A 20,025-nucleotide genomic window follows, 5' to 3' on the forward strand; every position below is an offset into this window, starting at 1 on the left:
GACCAGGCTGAATCTCTACCAGAGTGGCATTCTGGTCGTAACACCGCTTCATCTCCTCCTGGCTGGCTTCCAGATTCGCCTCAGCGAGTTGCCTGAAACGCCTAGTTTGGTTCCTAAAGGCCGGCATGTAGCTATATACATCCTGGGGAGGTTTCCTGGGAGATTGCTCCCAGCCTTCTTTGACCAAACTTAGAGGTCCTCTCACTGGGTGCCCATAGAGAAGCTCAAAGGGGCTGAACCCTAGGGTTTTCTGTGGCACCTCACGGTATGCAAAGAGTAGGCATGGTAAGAGGACGTCCTACTTACGCCTCATAGATTCCTTAAGACCCATAATCATGCTGTTCAGGGTTTGGTTGAAACTTTCAACCAACCCATTTCCTTGGGGGTGGTAATGGGTGGTAAACTTGTAGGTTATCCCACACTCCTGCCACAGGGACTTCATTTACTTGGAAATGAAGTTGGGTTCTCCGTCGGACACTACCTCGTGAGGGAATCTCACTCTGGAGAAAATTCCCATCAGTGCTCGTCCCACCACGGGGCGTCACTGTCCTCAGAGGTATGGCTTCCGGGTACCGGGTGGCATGGTCCGCCAAGACCAGGATGAACATGTTGCCCATGGCTGTCTTGGGGTCCAGTGGCCCCACAATGTCAATACACACCCATTCAAAAGGGGTGATGACCACAGGGAATGGCTGTAGAGGAGCCTTTTGCTTCCTCCCGCTCTTTCCACTTGCCTGACAAGCCTGACATGTCCCGCAGTAAGTGTCTGAACTCCTGCACATTTGGGGCCAATAAAAGTGGGTGACAAGCCTCTCAAAGGTCTTGTCCTGCCCCAAATGTCCTGCCAATGGCACATCATGAGCCAGCCCCAGTAGGAAGGCTCTGAAGCGCTGGGGTACCACCAGCACACAGGCTGACCCAGGCTCAGCAACCTTAGGCTCACTATACAGTAGACCCAATGTGACTCAGACTGATCACCTGCTGCCTGGTCTGCAGCCTGCTGCCGAAGACCCACGCGAGAAGGGCACTTGTTCTGCTCCTCACAGAACTCCTCCCTGGAGGGTCCTCCTTCCTGCTGCCAATGGGTCAGCTCAGGCAGGTCCCCCAGTTCAGCTACCTGTTCCCCTGTATTCTCCAGGGCATCCCCCTCAGGGTTTGCTTCCTCCTGGACCGTGGGTACTTCGGGGGCCGGCTTCCCACGCCCCCCTGCCTCCTCTCTCTAAGGCAGGCACCTGGGCCCCCTTTTCAGGCTCCAGGTCCTCTTGAGAACCCCTACTGGCTGCCATGGACGGTGTGGTGACACACGCCCAGTCAGGCAGACCCAACATTTCCAAATGAGCACTTCGCTCCACCTTCGCACAAGGTGAGCTCACCAGATCGTTCCCTAACAAACAGTCAACAGGCATGGTGGGCCTCACAGCTACCTGAAGAGTACCAGAGACCCCCCCACTCAAAGGGAACCTGAGCCACCTTGCAGTGGCTCTTTGTGTTGTCAGCGGCAACAACTGGATAGAATGCATTGGGGACAACCTGCTCTTGAGATACCAGGTGACACTTGACAGCTGTCACACTGGCTCCTGTATCTCAAAAAGCCTCCACTCTATGGCCATTGATGGTCACCCACTGCCTGTATTTCTTAGTGTTATCAGGCAGCTTGGTCCTGAGGACCACCTCACAGTCTCCTAAAGAGACAAGGGACATCTCCGCGGGACCCCACCCACCTCGGGCACCCATCTCCTCACCCAGAGCTACACTAGCCATCTGCCGGGGTTGCACCAGGGGGTGCTGTCTTCACAAACTGGCGGCACCTGAGATCATTCGCTCTATGACCCTGGTCCCTACATTTGTAGCATCTCAGAGGTCCCCCTTGAACACGTGGACCTGTCGGGCCCCTGACGGTTTCTGAGGGGGAGGCTGGGAACCTTTCCCTTGGTTCCCTTGGGGATTACTTTGGGGCCTTCTCTGGAACTCCCTCTGTTTACCCTTGTCCCCCCCACTGTTCTGCTGGGGACCCTGCCCACTCTTGGCTGAATCTCCCACGTGACCCTTGTGGACGCTGGTACTGACCCAGCGGTCTGCCTCCTCAGCAAGCTTCCTTGGATTAGTCAGCCTACTATCAATCAGGTGCTGGCGTAGCTCTGGAAAACAATTACTGGACAAGTGATCCCATGCAATAAAATCAAGGAGCCCCTGAAAATCATCAACTTTGCTACCCTTCACCCAACCATCCAATGTTCTGCAGAAAAAAGTGACATATTCCACCCAGGTACTGTTCTCTATCTTCTTGCAACCTCTGAACCTCTGTCTTTACAATTCAGGAGTCAAACCATACCTGGACATTAATGCATCTTTCATGTGGCTATAAGAATTATGGACATCAGAAGGCAAATCTAACAGTGTATCCCGCCCCTCACTAAGTAAGTCCCCCCACAACCCTGCTCCCCAATCCTTCTCAGGGACCCGGTGGGAAGACGTGGCTACCTCATAGGTCATAAACTACTGCCCAATGTCATCATTCTTATAAAACTCTAGGAATATATACCCTGGATTCAACAGGCACTGACGGTGTGCTGCCACCAGAGGGAGTAATCTCTAAGCTCTTGGCCTTCAATTCCAACTTCCTCAAAATCTTCTCATGTTCAAACTGCATTTTGTTCTCTTCCAGGGCTAATTTCTTAGCTTGTAATTCAAATTCCCACTGCCCATTTAACTTGAGCTTAGTCAGCTCCATCTCATGCACCCTACATCTTTCTCTGTCCTCCAACTACTCTGGGGACAGGCTTTTGGCAGAAACACTGCTACCCGCTGGGGAGACTGATCTCCTCCTTCCTGGACCCAATGGCCCTTCCAGCTGCCCATCTGCATTCTCATCCCCTTCCTCATTCTCAGGGGTATTCCTAGCTTCCATCCAGGCCATCAGCGCCTTTTGGAAATCCTCTTTTCTGGAGATACCGACCATAGAAACCTTGAACCTCCTGCAGAAGTGCTTGAGCTGGTTAACTGTGTAGCATTCTAGTTTCTCCCCTTCCCAATCATTATCAACTGATGCTATGGATGCTGCTTTCTCCATGGTTGTTAAACTTGGCAGTTCTTTGCAAAAATAGAAAGTCCCAGAAAAAACAATCTACCAAAAGTATGTGGTCACATTTTGGTCTGCACTCACAAGTAGTGTTCACCAATCACTGTACATGAGTCACAAATGCAAGGGCAGAATCCTCACGCTCACCACCAATGTTAGATTTGGGGGTCTCTAGTTGGCATAGGTAGGTACCTGTGACAAACAGGGACCCTTGCGTCTAGTCAGGGTAAGGGGGTACACTCCTAAAATAACCCCTGCTCACCCCCTTGGTAGCTTGGCACGAGCAGAGAGGCTTATCTCAGAGGCAGTGTGTAAAGAATTTGTGAACACATACAGTAATCAAGTGACAACACTACAGATGGACACCACACCAGTTTTATATCAAAAATAAGTATTCTTTATATAGACTTATCAAAAGACCACAAACAACACAAATCAACAATACAGTTACTCTAAAATGGTAGAATTAGTTTAGTTCTCTTAAGATGGTAAATGCGACACTCAGAGTTCAATGTACCTTAAGATGCATAACACAAGACAACGAGAGTGTTGCAAGGACAGTGATGTGTTGAAGATCTGGTGCAAAGAAACAAAGATGGTGCTTTCTTCTTGATGCGACATGCTTCCCAGTGATGCACCGGCGTCTGTTGCGACGTCGATCCTCTCCCCAGGTGATTCGAGTTGCTTCCACAATGATGCGAGCCGAGACAGGTCCTGCGACACTCTTCCCGGTGATGCGGCGGCGTCTGATGCGATGTCGATCCTCTCCTCCGGCGATGAGCCGCAACAGGCCCTGCGACACACTTCCCGGAGATGCGGTGGCACCTGATGCGACGCCAATCCTCTTCTCCGGCGATGAGCCGCAACAGGCCCTGCAACACGCTTCCCGGAGATGCGGCGGCATCTGATGCAATGTCGATCCTCTTCTCCAGCGATGCGAGGCGCTTCAGTGGACCTGCGATGCCTCAACGATTCCTCTGCGACACGCTTCCTGGTGATGCGGCAGCATCTGATGCGACGTCGATCCTCTTCTCCGGCGATGCGAGGTGCTTCGTGCTGTAAAGTCGCAGCAGCAGTTCGACGACACGCTTCTTGTTCGTGAGTCGCGCTCCAGCTCCTTGCGGCACGCAGTCCCTCAGAAAGCCTCACAAAACAGCAGGCACTTCCAAAGAACTCTTGGGGAGCTGGTGGGTGAAGTCTGTTCTCCCTGAGACTTCAGCAGGAGGCAAGCTCTTTTCCAAGCCCTTGGCTATCCTTCACAAGTTGAATAAAGTGCACACAAAGTCCTTTCTTCTTTCTTTGGCAGTCAGGCAACCACTGCAGGCCAATCCCCCAAGCAGCACTCCAGCTTAGGGATAGTCTCTCCTCAGTTTCTTCTGGTTCCACTCCTCAGCAAAGGTTTCTTCTTGTTTTCCAAAGTGATCTAAAGTTCTTGGGTGTGGGTCCCAATATTTATACCCAGTTTCTCTTTGTTCTCTGAAGGCAGAGAGGCCTTTGCCTAGTCCAAACCAGTTCTGGTCAGTCCTGGAGCACTTTGTTGACAAGACACCTTTTTTCCTTTCAGAGTGCAGGGCATAGACATCAGACGCAACACAGGAGTTGGAGCCAGCATTGTGGAGGGAAGGCACAGCCCTATTGAGGTCCCAGGTGCAACTCCTCCCACCCATCTAGATGCAGATCTCTCTATTCATCCCTGTGCTGACTAACCCTGTCTCCTGGAATCCCCCAGCCCCTGTCACTCAAACTCCAGACAAGGAATACACAGCCTAGCAGAGGCAGGTTTGGATGGTTAGACAAGAAAATACCTACTTTCTAAAAGGGGTATTTTCAAACAGAATGTTAAAACCAACTTCACTAAAAAATGTATTTTATCATTCTGAGTTCAGGCATACTAAACTCGAATTTCTACCATGTTCCCTGAGTCAGTTAGGATTATAAGATGTAATAATCAAACTGCCCATTCTGGCCTATGGGGAACAGGTAGCCTTGCAATAGTGAAAAACGAAAATGGCTGTAATTCACTATTAGACATGCCACTCACACCAGGGCATGTCCTACTTTATACTAACAATGCACCCTACCCTTGGGCCTACCATAGGGGTGTCTGATATGAAGAAAAGGGAAGGTTTAGGGACTGGTAAGTGGGTGCACTTGCCCAGTCAGCATGGCCGTGACAGACTGCATACAGGCTCTGCAATGGCAGGCCTTAGACACACTTTTAGAGGCTGCTTCTGTGGATGGCACAACCAGTGCTGCAAGCCCACCAGCAGCATTTGGGTTTACAAGCCCTGGGCATTCCTGGTGCACTGTACTAGGGTCTGACAAGTAAACCAAATCAGCCAATCATGGAATCACTAATTCATACATCAATTTACCCTAGGGAGCACTTGCACTGTGGCACTGGACAGCAGTGGCACAGTGCCCAAAGCATCTAACACCAGCAAAAACACATGAGGCAACAGCAAAAAGTGGAAGGGAGACTCACGCCAAGGTGCCAGTTCTAACGCCAGGCATGCCCTGCACTCACCGCGTGCCACAGGCAATAGTTGCACACCAGCAATATGTTTTTAAGGATTATTTCATTTTCTCCTGGCCTGGTCTGACCTGCAGCTGCCTTCTGCCATAGGTCATAGGCACACACCAGCAATCATTTTTTAAGAATGATTCAATTTTCTCCTAGCCTGGTCTGCGTCCGATACCACTTGCAATAGACCATAGAGACACACCAGCAATCATTTTCTTAAAGGATTTTTCCATTTTCCCCTGGCCTGGCCTGACCTGCACCTGCTGCCTTCAATAGGCCACAGGCACATACCAGTAATATTTTTTAAGTATTATTCAATTTTCCCCTGGCCTGACCTTAGCCCACCACCTGCACCCTGCCATAGGTCATAAGTGTACACCAGCAATAAGTTTTTTTTAGTATTATTCCATTTTCCCCTGGACTTTCCTATAGCTGCCGCTTGCCAGTGGTGCACACTGGCAATAATGTTTTAAGTATTATTCCATTTTCCCCTGGCCTGGCCTGGCCTGGCCTGGCCTGCCCTGCACCCACCGCCTTCCATGAACCATAGGCGCACACCAGCAATACTTTTTTTTAAGGATTATTCAATTTTTCCACTACGTACCCTGCCTGCCACAGGCATCCCATAGGCCTTAGAGGCACTTAAAGTAAGCATTTCAATTGGTATGGTAAAAACCAATTATGTTATTATGGTTTGGATTGGATACACTATTGTTAATTATTTGTGATTTGACCTCACAAAATTTTACTATCTGTAGATTTAGCTTGTAAATGCCATGTTTCACTGAAGCTGTTTGTTTGTTTGCTATTTGGTGTACAAGAGACATCATCACACATATTACAGTCAGAAAGAAGGCCAGTAGTGGTGCACACCTGCTAAGTCCTAATCTGCTTCCGCTTGTGCAGCTAAGTGGCAACTGCCAGAGCTAAGAAAGAACTTGAAAATAGCTCCAAAGAAGGGTATTCTTGCAATAAAGTGGCCAGTAAGTGGAGAAGGATATTGCCACCAGTGGGGGGCCAACCTCCACCTTTTTCAGGAAATGTGGTGTACCTGCTGCACCTTCCTCTGGGCAGCAAAGGCTGGGAGCAGCACTCCCACATCATCAACAACACCACTCCAAGTTAAGACTACGCCCAAGCTCATGTCTCACAGTGATGCAGCCATTGAAATTATGGCAATGAGCAGTAAGTCTGAGCTGAATTTGTCACAGCTACAAACTAGTACCCTATCATTACAGGAAATTGAACAACAGGAGCTGCACCCAGCACGAGTTTTTCCTGAAGTACAAACAGAACAGGAGGTAGAGCTTCCTGCTGCGCAAGATGTTACTTTTCAATCATTGGCTGCACAATCTCCAGCAAGAAAAAGAAAAGATACTCCAACAGCTTCTCCAAGCCCCCTTTTGATCCTTTGGTCATTGATTGGACCCCGGCTGAGACCGACATCTGTCCCGAGAGACAAGGTAAAAAGAAAGTTGCCTGAAAGCCTTGGAATTATGGAAAGGGACAGTGATGAGGATGAACCAGTGATTGTCAGCATGAAGGGCAGTTCAGAGGACACCAGGTCCGCCACATACAGTGATTCCCCCAAGACGCACATTGAGTCTACCACCATCTGGTTCTCTCCAGAAGTTGCCTGTATCAGTGGCACCACAAAAGAAAAAAGCCAAAGCTACTATTACAGGCATGTTTATGCAGGAGTGCCCCTGTGAATGCAACCACCCAATGCCATGTTTGTTCAACAGGAAGCTGCCTAAAAAGGCTAGCGCTGAACTTCCTCCCTTTTTCTTTTGTGGAAGAAGTAGGACAGACATGTGGACCAGTTTTCAAGAAACTGATTATATGTCAATCACTGAACACTGGATCTCTGTAATGGGGGTTAGGCAACAGCAATTTGCAGGTCTCACCATTGAAGATGGTTTTCAGGGTGTTTGTCGCATGTAACAAACAGTAGCGATGTTTCCCATGTAGAAATTCCATACAGCTACAAACATCTTAGAAGAGTTTGACAGTAAGGTGATTGAATGGCTTCAACCCAGAGGTCTCACAGTTGAATTTGTTGCCAAAGACAATGACAGTAATATAGTCAAGGCCATGCAGATGGTAGATTTTTCAGAGTCCTGTGTTTGGTGCATTGCATCAACCTAATTGTGCAGGACTTTCTCAATAAGAAGGCATAGTCAGTCCGCAACATACTGGCCACCTGCCAAAGAATCTGCAATCCTTTCAGTAATTTATTTAAAGCCCAGAAGGGAATGAGGATCATTCAGTGTGCTAATAGAGTAATGTTTATTGCCCTCAAACAGGAGGTATCAACACGTTGGAACTCAACCTACTACATGTTGCAGCGTCTGTGTAAGCAATACAGACCTTCAAAGAGGAAGTGATACAACTGAGAAAAGCATGACCATGGAGATGGACAAATGAGGGCTAGTCAAATGCCTGATACAAAATGCTACTTCCATTTGAGGTTTTCACACGGGAAGTCAGCAAGGAGGACAGTATAATGAGCCAAGCAATCCAATTGTTTCATCTTCTACGCGACTAATTGAAAAAGGTGTTACAAAGGTTCGGTGGTGTGAGTGACAAATCATGAGTTGGTTCAGAGCGGAATCCTTTGCTTGGCTGTTAATACAAGGCTGCAAAGAAAGATTGTGTCCTCCAAAGAGTACATATCTGGCACAATATGTGATCCAAAGTACAAAAAAATACTGCCCACTTGCATTCCTTTTTCAGAAAAAAAAGTTTCACAATACAAATCATGGATTGTTGACCAAGTGAGAGACCTGGAAGAACAGCTTGAAGATAGAGGCCCGGCAGACGTTCTGGGGTGCAGCCTTCAACCTCCATAGAGAGAAGTGCTGTTGTCTAACAGCTGTCGCCATCAACACCAGCAACATAAGAACCTGACCCAACATCTGCAACGGCTTGGTTTCAAGTGGCACGGCATTAAGTCAAGGGCAGAGGTGAAGGCAACAGAGGTCAAGCAAGTGACAGCAGCAATTGCCATTCAGAGGTAGGTCCAAGCCTCTCTGGATGACCCGAAAGAGGTCTACCTGGACCAAAACCCTTTGGTCGTTTGGTATGGGATGATGCGACAACGGCCAGAGCTCAGCTGGCTGTCAATAAGGTGTCTGGCTTGTCCAGGAAGCCAGTGTGTCTTCTGAACACATATTCAGTGCAGCCGGTGCAGTTTTTACAGTTAGAAGGACCAGTCTCTCACCTCAAAATGTAGAGAAAATGACCATGATAAAAATGAAGAAACCCTTCATGCCACAAGGTTACACTGTTCCTGAAACAGCACAGGAGGAAGATGAGGGCAATTGGTCAGACTCAAATGTGTTAGCTGATGAACTGTTGGATAATACCCCTGAGTTTGAGTATAAAATCTACTTCCCTACTTCCTATTATCGTCAAACAGATTTGCACAAAAACAAAAACTAAACAAGGAGGTATATAAAAGAACATTTATATATTTGGTGTCTGGCTTATGCAACCCCATTTATTCACATGGGTGGAGTGGACCAGTACACAGAGAAGAAGGATTCTGCATTCTCTTAATGGACATGAAGACAATGCCTTCCCTTCCTATCCTTTTTTCATTCCATAGCCGGGCTGCCTGCCACCAGTAAAGATCATTAATAATACAAGACTACCATTATTTGTTGCTTCCATTTGAAAAGAGAAGATACAATAGAAAAATGTGCAGCACACCACACGGGGATCAGGTAACTAAGCAGCAATGAGAGATACATTGAGTGACTGATGGTTCATGTGGTGGCAGGGAGGGTGTTGTAACTAATTGTTAAACTTGATTTGTAATGTTTGGGGCCCGATGGATGATTCTGCTTAAATGATTGCCTTGCTTTCACATTTCACTATAACTTTTTACATGTTACACTCCAGTTCTTTCCTATACTTCTGTTTCACAGGTTTTTCAGGCACCAGTCAGCTTAGCTCACAAAACTACACCAAATAGTCAAATTCCTTTACTCTTTTTGTATATCGAAACTACATTCAGGTCTATCACATTCAGGTCAGGAGGCAACTCAGTGTCTGGATGGTCACAGGACTCCCCAGCAGCCAGTAGAAGGAAGTTATGAACAATGTATATGAGAAACAAGCACCATGACTCAAATAGGCCTACTCTTTTTGGACTGCAGTGAGGTGTATTGATCTGGAAAATGCCGAATAGGGTGCTGGCTCAAATGTCAATCAAACTCTAATCAACTGGTTGTGGTGGTCTGGAGGAACTGTCACTGGACATTTCAAACAGCTTTTTGTGTGCAGCAGTTGTGCCGGCTCTCGCAGGAATCAGGGAGCTGGCTGGGACTAAGAGGACCATGAGGATCCCCCAGGAGACCTGGGGAAAGGTCAGAAGAGAGCATAAAGAGGCATAATTAAGGTAAGAAATGAGCAGAACAAGGGAAAATCAAGGTGAAAAACAAGCAGAAAGAGGCATAGTAAAGTTCAGAAACGAACAGAAGGAGGCAAAATAGAGGTCAGAAATGAGCAGAAGGAGGTTATAATAAAGGACAGAAACGAGCTGCAAGAGGCAGAATAAAGGTCAGAAATGAGCAGAAAGAGGAATAACAAGGGACAGAAATGAGCAAATAGAGGCAGTTAGAGAAATTTGCACAAAGAGGTAGAATGTAAATGTAAATGTAAATGTATGGATACTTGTATAGCGCACGACTACCCGGAGGCCACTCGGCGCTTGTACGAATACCGCTGTGGAACCCATCCTGGCTTTCCCTGTGAGGCAGAATAAAGGTCAGAATGGATCATTAAGAGGCAGAATAAAGGTCATAAATGAGAATAAAGAGGCAAAATAGAGGCCAGAAACCAGTGGCAAGAGGTAGAATAAAAATCAGAAACAAACAGAAGCAGGCAAAATAAAGGCCAGAAATGAACAGAAAGAGGCAAAATAAAGGTCAGAAGAGAGCAGTAAGAAGGAGAATAAAGGTCAGAAACGAGAAGCAAGAAGCAAAATAGAGGCCAGAAACAAGCAGCAAGAGGCAGAATAAAGGTCAAGAGTGAGCAGAAAGAGGCAAAATAGAGGGCAGAAGCTAGGGGAGAAGGGGCAGAAAAATGAGCAGAAAATTGAAGGCTGCAGAGGGTAGTGGATTGCAAGCACGCAGGACAGCAGGATTGTCACAGGGGGAGCTGCCATAAGGACCCGCTCCTGTGTGTCCCCCTACCTTTTTTACCATGCAACCACTGATATACACATTCATACACTGATGGACTCACTCACAGATCAACTCAAACACTTACACATCCACTGGCAGACCCACTCAGAGCCTCATGCACCTATTGAAAGATATATTCAGACAATCTTGCACCCACTCACATCCCCATTGAAGCACTCATGCACTTCTTACAGACCCACTGAGAGAGACACACACACACACTCACAGACCTACTAAGAGACTCACTAATCTACTCTTGCACACACATTCACTCACACATGCTTCAACTCAGACCCACTATGAGACACACCCACTCACAGTTCCACTCAGATTCTCATGCATCCAATCACAGAACCAATAAGAGAGTCTTGCACCCCCTCACACATCCATTCAGACACTCATCCACCCATTCACAGACCCAGTCAGACTCTCATGTTCCCATTTACAGACCAACTCAGTGACTCAGGCACCCACTCACAGATCCACTGTGAGACCCACACACCAACTGAATGACCCACTCAGACACTCACCGACCCACTCAGAGACTCACACAACCAATCACAGCCCCACTTAGATATTCACACACCCACTCACTCAACCAGTCAGAGACTCATCCATCCAGTCGCAGACCTTTAGAGACACTCATGCACCCACTCACAGAGCCAGTCAGATAAATATGTACAAACTCACAGACTCACTCAGACACTCATACACCCATTCACAGACCTCCTGAAAAACTCATGCATCCACTCACAAACCCACTCAGACACTCACACACCCACTCACAGATCCACAGAGGCACTTCTACTCCCACTTAGACAGCCATGTCCACACTCATACAGTCACTTACACACCCACTCACAGACCCATATAGTCACTCATTAACCCGGTCAATTACCTATACATTCCCTGTCAAAGGTGACAGGCTACAGTTAGTAAATAAAATGTAAAAAACTGTTGAAATTCACTGAAAAAAACTGAGGTTACAGGGATGGTATACTTAGGCTCAGATTTCACTCATACAAAACCAGTGAAATTCAGCATTTATAGTTACCTGAGCTAACTATACCTTATGACCCTGCAATGGACTGCTTATTACCTCATATATTACATCACTCATGACATGGTCAGGGACATCACTGATGATATCACTGATGACATAAAAATATATATGTATATATATATATATATATAAATTCACTGAAAAAAAACATAGGTTTCAGGCACGTTATAGTTAGGAATTAGCATTTAAAAAACCTTAGAAATTCAATGAAAAAAACATAGGTTTCAGGGGCGTTATAGTTAGCTGGACTTTTCACTCATAGAAAACCATTGAAATTCCCCCGTTATAGTTAGTTCAGCTAACTATAACTCGTGCGCCCGCAATGCACTGCTGATGACGTCACATATTACTTCACTCCTGACATGGTCAGTGAAATCACTGATGACATGTAATATGCGACGTCATCAGCAGTGCATTGCGGGGGCGCGAGTTATAGTTAGCTGAACTAACTATAACAGGGGAATTTCTAGGGTTTTGTACGAGGGAAATGTCCAGCCAACTATAACGCCCCTGAAACCTATGGTTTTTTCAGTGAATTTCTAAGGTTTTTTAAATGCCAATTCCTAACTATAACGCCCCTGAAACCTATGGTTTTTTCAGTGATTTTCAAAGGTTTTTTAAATGCTAATTCCTATCTATATCAGGCCTGAAACCTATGGTTTTTTCAGTGAATTTCAAAGGTTTTGTAAATGACAATTTTGAATGTATTAATTGTTATACTGATTTTTTTTATACTTATTTACTACATTTTTTAAACTATTTATTTTTAGATATATTTTTTTAATTACATTATATATTACAATACAAAATATACTTTCTCAGAATGAATTACTTTAGTTTATATACTTGGCAAATAGGCAACAGACTTTTAAGTACAGTAGTTACAGTTGTTGCAATGGGCAACACAATTTCAAACACAAAGCAACATTGAGCTCAATGTGAATTTCTAGTTAAATGCAATTAGTTACTTTATGGATTACTTTTCTAACCACAGGACTAGATCCCAGATTCAGTCCTTGGACATCTCCTGTAAACAGTTGAGTAAAAGCGCTTTGGTTACAGTAGTAATTTTTAAGGAATATTATTGTATTTCAAAAGTTGACACTTAGAAACTTTTTCCCATAGAATCACCAATGTTATCCTATGGCAGAAAATTCACTTAGCAGGTAAGTAGTGTTATCGTTACTTTTCCTTACTCAGTGGTGGATCCTGAATCCAGCACTGGCCAACCTCCTGTCAACAGTTGAAAGAATGTGTTTAAGTCATACATATGATTTTTTAGGAATATTTTTAGTTTGTGAAACTTTTCTCGTGAAAACCACACAATGGATTCCTATGGAAGGAAATACAAGTTACTGGTAAGTATGCTTAGATATAATTTTCAGGGTCAATGCTGGGCTAAAAGATGCAGCCCTGGGTTCTCTCCTGATACCAGGTGTGTAAATCGGAGTTCGTAGTTCGGCTGATTTTAGAGGAATATTTGTACGTTTGAAAAATGGACACTTAGAACATTTTCTGGTGAAAACCACACAATGGATTCTTATGAAAGGAAATACAAGTTATTGGTTAATACGCTTAAAATTACTTTTCAGGGTCTGTGCTGGGGAAAAAGATGCAGCACTGGGTTCTCTCCTGATTACAGGTGAGTAAATCAGAATTCGTAGTTCGGCTGATTTTAGAGGAATATTTGTACAATGGTGAAGGAAGGGGGAGGGGCCTGAGGTGACGTGTGCAAACACGCCCTCTGGCGCATTTTAGGTTTGGGAATTAATTCCTCTTCAATCCTGAGGTCCCCTGGGGGCCAACTAGCCCACCAGGTACCTCCCGTATGCGCCAGGGAGCTGCATTGCAGAGAGGTATTCAGAGGCCACACCCCTTTTTACAACACTCTGCAACACAGCTCTGTGGCGCTTAGTGGAGGTACCTGGTGGGCTAGTTGGTCACCAGGGACCCTCAGGATTGAAGAGGAATTAATTCCCCAACATAAAACGCGCCACAGTGCGTGTTTGCACAGATCTCACCTCAGGCCCTGCCCCCTACCTTCACCACTGTGCAAACACGCTCGTGGGGTGTTTTAAGTTGGGGGATTAAGTCCCCTTGAATCCCGAGGTCTCCTGGCGGCCAACTAGCCCACCAGGTACCTCCAGTATGCGCCAGGGAGCTGCGTTGCAGAGAGGTGTTCGAACCACACCCCTTTTTACAACACTCTGCAACGCAGCTCCGTGGCGCTTAGTGGAGGCACCTGGTGGGCTAGTTGTCCCCTAGTGGACCTCTGGATTGAAGAGGAATGAATTCCCCAACTTAAAACGTCCCACAGGGCGTGTTTGCACAGTATCACCTCAGGCCCCACCCCCTACCTTCACCACTATGCAAACGCGCCCCGTGGCGCGTTTTAAGTTGGGAGATTACGTCTCCTTGAATCCTGAGGTCCCCTGGCAGCCAACTAGCCCACCGGGTAACTCCAGTAAGTGCCAGGTAGCTGCGTTGCAGAGAGGTGTAAAAAGGGGCGTGGTCTCATTACACCTCTCTGCAACGCAGCTCCCTGGCGCATACTGGAGGTTCCTGGTGGGCTAGTTGGCCCCCAGGGACCCCCAGTATTGAAGGGGAATTAGTTCCCCCTCTGCAAACGCACCAGGGGTCGCGTTTGCAGAGTGATGAAAGGAGGGGGCGTGGCCTCCTCCCCGATCCCGTTTTAAAAAATATATATATTTTTAAGAACGGGGGCTGTGTAGCCCCACTTCTTTTTCTTATTTTTTGGCCCTGGGGAGCCCATCCCCCAGGGCCTGCCCCCAATTTGTATTTGTTTATAAAAAAATAAAAAATATAAAATCGGGAAGGGGCCCCCCTCCCGAGGCCATAATTTGCCCCGGGGACCCCATCCCCCGGGGCATGGCCTTTTTTTTAAAGTTTTGTTTTTGGAGGGGGCTGCCTTGCCACTCACCTGTGTCCCCTTTTGGCCCCGGGGACGCCATCCCTGGGGCCATTTTTTAATATATATTTATTTTTAGGAGGGGGCTGCGTGGCCTCCCTCCCGGGCCACTACTGACCCCGGGGACCCCATCCCCTCGGACCTGGCATCTCGTTGGGGACCGTGGAGGGGTCCCAATCCCCCCACGGTCCCAGCCGGCTCCCCGCTTTCTGCGGGAGCCGGCATTGCTTTTCCACATGGGGAGCAGCTAACATTCTGCTCCCCATGTGGAAAAGCAATCGTCTTTGCTTCATTGAAGCAAGAGCAGGTTTCCCAGCTCTCGCTTCAATGAAGCAAAGCAGTTTGCAATGGCAGGGTGGGAGCTGCGAGGCTCCCGCCCTGCCATTGCAAACAGCAGTATCCCGGGGGTGGGCACCCCGGGACACTGCAGGAGCCGGCCCTGGGGGTGGCGGTCCCCAGGGCCATCTTTGGCTCCAGGAGGGGGGCCCCTCCCACTTAATTTTAAGCCCCAGGGGATGGTGGTCCCCTGGGCTTGGGGGTCCGTAACGGACCCCTATTTTAAATAATTAGTGCCCCGGGGAGGTGGTGTTCCCCAGGGCGTGTGGGGGGGCTCGAGCCCCCCACACAGGTTTTATAATTTTTTTTGTTAACAAACAAGCCCCATGGGGTGGCGGTCCCCGGGGCTGCGGGGGGGCCATGAGCCCCCGCATACATTAAATTAGAGCCCCGGGGGTGGCGGTCCCCCGGGCTGGGGGGCCCCTCTGGGCCCCCCATTATGATAAAGATATTGCCCCCAGGACTTAGCCCCCCTGGGGGCTAAATTAAAACGAAGCGCGGGAGCCCACGCTTCGGGTTTTTTTTCATCAGCAGGATGCGCGTAACCTACGCTCATCCCGTGATTAAAAAAAAATAAAAATGTTGGGGCCTTGGGGGTCCTTGTGGGACCTCCTGAGCAGGCCTAGGGGGTCAGGGTGTTTCTACCCTGCCCCCTTGTCGCGTTTTGTGCCTTTTTTGGGGGGTTTTCTAGATGGCTGCCAACACTTCCTGATTCAGAGTGTTGGCAGCCAATTAGCATTCAGCTCGTGCTCGGGAGGGTTCGGGGAGGGTGCGCGGATCCTCCCCGGCCATAGATATCACTAACTTTTTTACCCTAATTTTCTCAGGAACTACTGAACGGATTTACACCATTTAAGCAAAAGGCACGAGTCTGAACTGAGGACTACCGCTTTGCCAAATTTGGTGTAATTCCGTTCAGCAGTTCGGGCTGTAGCTGCGACAACAGATCCTATGGGAAATTGCATGGGGAAAATGCGTTTTGGGACCCCCTTTTTTCTCGGCCCCCGCTTGACGAATCACTACGAAACTTTCAGGGTAGGAGCGGAGCTGGCCAAAAGTTTGGAAAATTTCACGAAGATTCATCAATCGCCGCCAGACTTATTGGGAATAGAATGTTGCGGATTTCTTCTGGAAAATAGGTCCTAACTATAACTATCTACTGGCGACCGGAAGACGGCTGGGACCGTGGGGAGGAGATAAACAAAATGTCCACCAATTGCCCTATGTCATCTACAAAAAAGCAAGTAAATAAGAGAAAAATGTGGAACCTCACTCTTGATGAATACAAGGCATTAAAAGAATTACAAGATGATCAAAATATCATCATCAAAGCCTCAGATAAAGGTGGTAACATCGTCATTCAAAATTGCGACGATTATATCAAAGAAGCCAACAGACAACTATACAATGAGGAACATTATGAGAAACTCACAAAAAATCCCATCATGAATTGGACAGATGAATATTACAAGAAACCTTTGGCCTGGAAAGAGAGAGATCTCATCGATTTGGAAGAATATCTGTATTTGAAAACTGACCATCCCATCACGGCAACTATTTACTTTTTACCCAAGATCCATAAATCGATCATAAACCTGCCAGGCAGACCAATTGTCAGTTCCATCGGTTCCTTATTAGAATCCACATCCCGTTTTATTGATATTTTTCTAATGAATTATGTTACAGCTTTACCATCCTATTTGAGGGAAACAATGGATTTCTTACAAAAAATTGATCAACTACAGCGGACAGAAAATTACATCATGGCCTCCATAGATGTCTCTTCTCTCTATACCTCCATTTGCCACTCAGATGGAGTAGCAGCAGTAAAACAGTTCCTTGACACTAGAGCAATTTGTTTTTGGAACACTCCGACATGTTAATACAAATGCTCACATACTGCCTGACACATAACGTTTTCCTCTTCAGAGGAGAATTGTTCCTGCAAAAATAAGGGACTGAGATGGGGACCTCCTTTGCCCCGACCTATGCCAATCTCCTCATGGCCATATGGGAAACTGAAGTTTTAAAGGATGAACGAGCGAAGAACATAAAATTCTGGTCCAGATATATTGATGACCTCTTCATCATTTGGGAAGGCGAAATGGTCAACTTTTTTAAACTTTCTTGATTCTCTGAACATCAATAGATTTCAACTGACTTTCACCTACACTATCAGTGTGACAAATATCATATTCCTGGATGTCGAGGTTTATATACTGAACGGTAAATTTTGCACTAAAATGCATAGAAAACCAACCGCTAGCAACAGCATCCTCCATGCAAACAGTGGACATCCCATAAAACTTAAATGGAGTATCCCCTACGGGGAAATGTTAAGAGCCAGAAGGAATTGTTCAGAACTCTCAGACTTTAATCAACAAATAGAAGAAATGAGCCAACGGTTCTTACAACGAGGGTATCACTTGGATGTAATAATGACTGCAAAAAACAGAGTAAAAGACAAAAACAGACATGAATTACTCCAAACCAACTTGGCAAGTCACAGATCTAATGAAGATGATACCGCCACAACATCGAGACTCATAGTTGATTTTAACAATCAAAGCCATGAATTCAAAAAAATTGTAACAAAACACTGGGAAATACTGCTGCTAGACGAGACTGTCAAGACAATTCTGCCACCCAGACCGAGAATCACCTATAGAAAAACTGCTTCTCTGGGAGATATTCTAACACACAGCCATTTTGAAACTAAACTGTTAACCACCACATCCTGGTTAAACACACCGGGATTCTGGAAGTGTTCAAAATGTAAGGCGTGTGAACATGGTAAAAATATCACCTCATACCAATTACAAAATGGCCATAAAGAAAAAATCAAAGACCACATCACATGTGAATCTAAATTCGTAATTTACATATTGGAATGTCCATGTCCAAAACTATACATAGGAAGCACAATTAACAAACTCAAACTCCGCATTCTGCAACATCTTCGCGCCATCAAAAACAAAGACTTTACATATTCCATGGCCAAACATTTTTTTGAATCCCACTCCAGTGATTGCAACCAACTAAAATATTCTGGGATTCAAATTATTAAACAGAAAGAGCGGGGCGGAAACAGAACTCTTGAGTTGAGAAGAGCGGAGTCAAGAATGATCCTACTAATGGGCACTGAAAACCCATTAGGACATAATTTGGATGCTGAACTGCATGTGCACCTATGAAGTATCAGAATTTATTATTCACCAATGGTACCTGAACAAAGTTCGTAACACATTCAATGTTGATCTCTTTTGTAAATCGAGGTATCCACTGTACTTCTTGCCCTCTCTGTCTCTTTTTATTTTTGGTGACGTTAATTCACATGAATCTTTTTGTATCAAATGGAACAGGTTTTAGGATAGCACTGAGCCGAATCTATTATAACCCCCTGATAATCAATTGGTATCACCATAAGAACACTACCTCATAATATATGAGAAAGTAACTTGATGAATATAGAAACACTTGTTTGAAAATTACTAAAAAACCATTAATCTTATATGTATTCATCACATAGAAGGGTTTAACTATCAATAACTGATGGCTCATATTCAATTAAGGTACTTTACCGTGATTTTGATTTATTCTATATCCTAATTACCAAATTTTGAATTAAATAACTGTTTGATTTTTAGAAAATGTCATCACTACTAATAGTGGATAATCCGTCATAGTCATTTGCCTCAAATCATGTTTTACTTTAAAAAAACATATCTCAAACTTACGATGCAATTTTGTCCAGTATGTTTTCACTTTCCATTATTGAAATGTTTCTTTAAATGTACACTCTGGACACTGAGATTCTATGGTCCAGTTGAAGGCCGAGTGCCGAAACGCGTCGACCGTCTCCTGTGCGTGTCATTTCATGTTTATTTGAAAATAAACACTGATCGAGTGTCTCCTGTGGTGCTGTGTTTCCTGATGCGACGAACCTCCGGATTCGAGGGAGAAGCGAGAGGGACTTTTGTTATATATATATATATATATATATATTTTCACAAAAAAAACCATAGGTTTCACACACGTTATAGTTACGAATTAGCATTTAAAAAACCTTGCAAATTCACTTAAAAAACCATAGGTTTCACTCGTAAAAAACCAATGAAATTCCCCCGTTATAGTTACTGCAGGCAACTATAACTCACGCGACCGCAATCCTCTGCTGGTGACGTCAGATATTACATCACTGTATTTAGACACTTATTTACCCATGTCTTCTTCCATTAATCTTTAGCTATACATATATTACAAATATTTATTTTTCATAAAGACACATATGTCATCAGTGATGTAATATCTGACGTCATCAGCAGAGGATTGCGGTCGCGTAAGTTATAGTTGCCTATGGTCTTTTAAGTGAATTTGCAAGGTTTTTTAAATGCTAATTCGTAACTATAACGTGTGTGAAACCTATGGTTTTTTCAGTGAATTTGTATGGTTTTTTAAATGCTAAGTTATCTATTTATTATTTTTTTTTTTGCAGGTTTTTCACCGTGCGCGCACCGTGATTTTTTTTTTTTTTTAAATCGCGAGGTGCGCGCACCATGCGCGCACAGTGGGCACGGGGGGCGCTTTGCGCACCGAGCCCCCACAGGTCGTAGTGCGTGCCGTGCGCGCTGGGTGTGCGCACCTCGCGATTTTTAATTTAAAAAAAAATTGGGTTTTTCTGCCTTGGGGGTCCTTCTGTGACCCCCTGACCAAGGCTAGGGGGTCAGTAACTGTCCACTCTGCCCCCTTTTCACGTTCTCCACCTTTTTTTTTCAGCCCCTCAGACTGCGAGAGACAAAATGGCGGCCGACACTTCCTGGTTTCGACCGATTCGAATGTTTACCAACATCTAACAACCAATCAGAATTGCGCTCGCGCACGGCAGGGTGCAGTATTGATATG

The sequence above is a fragment of the Triturus cristatus genome, chromosome 2_2 (assembly GCF_964204655.1).
Source record: "Triturus cristatus chromosome 2_2, aTriCri1.1, whole genome shotgun sequence".
In the NCBI taxonomy this organism is placed as follows: Eukaryota; Metazoa; Chordata; class Amphibia; order Caudata; family Salamandridae; genus Triturus; species Triturus cristatus.